We start from the raw sequence: 3,218 nt of genomic DNA on the forward strand, positions 1-3,218 counted from the left end.
CTCCAGCCTGGGTGACAGAGTGACGTTCTGTCTCAAAACAAAACAAAACAAAGAACAAACATAAAATTACCATGTGATACAGCAATTCCACTTCTGGGTGTGTACCCCCAAAGAAGTGAAATCAGGGCTCAGAAAGATATCTGTGCAGCCACGTTCACAGCAGCACACAATCCCAGTAAGTGGAAGTAATCCAAGTGTCCATGAATGACTGAGCTGATAAACTCAATGTGGCCTACACATACAGGGAGACACTCTTCAGCCTTAAGAAGAAAGGAAATTCTCACACATGCTGCATCATAGATGAGCCTTGAAGACACCGTGCTGGGTGAAATAAGCCAGGCACAGAAAGACAAATACTGTACGATTCCACTTACACGAGGTCCCTAGAGTAGTGAAATTCACAGAGACGAGGCAGAATGGTATTACCGGGAGATGCGGAGTTCGCGTTCAGTAGGTACCAAGTTTCAGCTGTGAGAAAGGTCCAGAGGTGGATGGTGGTGATGGTTGCACACGATGGGAATGTACTTGTCACTGCAGGAGCTGTTCACTTAAAAAGGTTAAAATGGTAAATTTTATTTTATCACAATAAAAACAAGGTCTAGCAATTTTTACTTTTTTGTTTTTTCTCTTGAGACAGAGCCTCACTCACCCTGTTGCCCAGGCTGGAGTGCAATGGTGCAATCTCAGCTCACTGCAACCTCTGCTTTCCAGGTTCAAGTGATTCTCCTGCCTCAGCCTCCCAAGTAGCTGGGACTACAGGCACCCACCACCACGCCTGGCTAATTTTAGTATTTTTAGTAGAGATGGGGTTTCGTCATGTTGGCCATGCTGGTCTTGAACTCCGTTTTTTTTTTTTTTTTTGAGATGGAGTCGTGCTCTCTTGTCCAGGCTGGAGTACAGTGGCATAATCTCGACTCACTGCAACCTCTGCCTTCTGAGTTCAAGCAATTCTCCTGCCTCAACCTCTCAAATCGCTGGGATTACAGGTGCCTGGGATTACACCATGCCCAGCTAATTTTGTGAGTGTGTGTGTTTTTTTTTTTTTTAGAGAGGGGGTTTCACCATGTTGGCCAGGCTGGTCTCAACTCCTGACCTCAAGTGATTTGCCTGCCTTGGCCTCCCAAAGTGCTGGGATTACAGGCGTGAGCACCACGCCTGGCCTGGTCTTGAACCACTGACCTCAATAGATCCATGTGCCTTGGCTTCCCAAAGTGCTGGGATTACAGGCGTGAGCCACCACGCCTGGCCTGGTCTTGAACTCCTGACCTCAATAGATCCACGTGCCTTGGCCTCCCAAAGTGCTGAGACTACAGGTGTGAGCACCACGCCTGGCCTGGTCTTGAACCACTGACCTCAATAGATCCACGTGCCTTGGCTTCCCAAAGTGCTGGGATTACAGGCGTGAGCCACCACGCCTGGCCTGGTCTTGAACCACTGACCTCAATAGATCCACGTGCCTTGGCTTCCCAAAGTGCTGGGATTACAGGCGTGAGCCACCACGCCTGGCCTGGTCTTGAACTCCTGACCTCAATAGATCCATGTGCCTTGGCCTCCCAAAGTGCTGGGATTACAGGCATGAACTTCCATGCCCAGCTGCAATTTTACTTTCTAAATGATCTCAAATTCATCCTTTTCTCCGTCACAGTGGTTGACTCAGCGGGACCAATGGAGAACGTTCTTTCTGGGTTTCCTGCTTTCAGTTTCACTCACACCATCCATGCTCAACTCCCTCTCCATCAGAGCATTTTTCTAAACCTCAAATCTGTTCATGTCATTTCTTTCCATAGAACCCTCCATGGTTCCCCATGGCCTATAGGATTGATTTTAAGCCTCTTAGCCTGGCCTAAGACCTCCCTGATCTGCCCCCTCCCTGTCTTTCCAGCCACCACCTCCCTCTTTCTGGCCCAGTCATTCCTCAAGCTCTGGAGCTTCTTTCTCTCCTTTTCACACCCCGTGCCATTCTCTCCACCTACATGCTCATGTGACATCTCTGCCTTCTCTCTTGTGTCCAGCCCATGCATCCTCCGAGTCTCTAGAAATCCAAAGCCTTCTTCTCTATGACGCCCTCACAAAGCTGTCTTTTCTCCCCTTATGCCGTTTCTTTCCAGCCGCATCTGTTACTGCACACATCTGGCTGTGCCGTGATGATCTGCTTGCGTGGCTGTTTCCAGGAACTCCTCCAACTTCTCTCCTCTTCCTCCAGGAAGTCCTTCCTGACTCCTTTCAGCCTACAATGACATCTGCCTCCTCCGAGCTCACAATCTCTTGCAACCCATCGGAAGCACCATGTTGGCATTTGATTGTTCCCCTGTCTTGTCTTCAATTCTCTCATGAAGATTAGTCTTGGTGCTTTGATGAGCTCATAAAAAGGTTCCTCGGTCAGAATGGCTTGAACCTGGGAAGTGGAGGTTGCAGTGAGCCGAGATTGCACCACCGCACTCCAGCCTGGGCGACAAGAGCAAAACTCCGTCTCAAAAAAAAAAAAAAAAAAGGCTCCTCAGTTTTAAGAACTGAGGAGGTCTCTGTTCTGTTCCTTGGAAGAAGGGCAGGAGCGGACACTCAGTGGGCAAATTTGTGCCAGGCAGTCTTGAGCCTGCTGTGTCCTTTGTTCATCCAACAACTCTGAAACGAGCATTGTCATTTTCATGTTACGGCTGAGGAAACTGCCGCTCAGAGGGTTAAGGGGATCACAAAGCGTGGCAGTGGAAGAGTGAGGGCTCGAACCCAGGCCAGCCATACTTCCAGGCTTGTACTCTGCTCCGGGCCAAAGCTGAGCCCCAGAAAGACATGCTGGGTTGGACTGGGCTGAATGACCCCCGCCCAGTGCATGTCTGTGAACATGTGGCAGCGTTTGATTTTTCCAGCAAACTCAAGCACATGCAAGTTGGAGGCGTCATCAAGGGAAAACAGCTCGTACTGGTCCTGGCTCCGGGTCTGGGGAAGCATCCAGGGTGGTGAGGGGGGCTGGGCAGGGTGCTGGGTGGCAGCAGGGGCAGTGGACAAGTCTCCCTGGTCATCCTAGGAAGCCCTTGGCTGTGACCTGTGACGGCTGCCCAGGGGTATGGCCCTCCCCATCGGGAATAACTCCTCACATTTTCCGGGACGGTGTTCGAGGGTGTGCATTTGGTGGAGAGGATCAGAGTTTCTATTCACCAGTTGCTAAGATCCTGGGCAACTCCTGTCACCTCTCCGGTTCTCATTTTATTTTCCACATCTAC

The sequence above is a fragment of the Sapajus apella genome, unplaced genomic scaffold, assembly GCF_009761245.1.
Source record: "Sapajus apella isolate SASKATOON/1434 unplaced genomic scaffold, GSC_monkey_1.0 scaffold43, whole genome shotgun sequence".
NCBI classification, from domain to species: domain Eukaryota; kingdom Metazoa; phylum Chordata; class Mammalia; order Primates; family Cebidae; genus Sapajus; species Sapajus apella.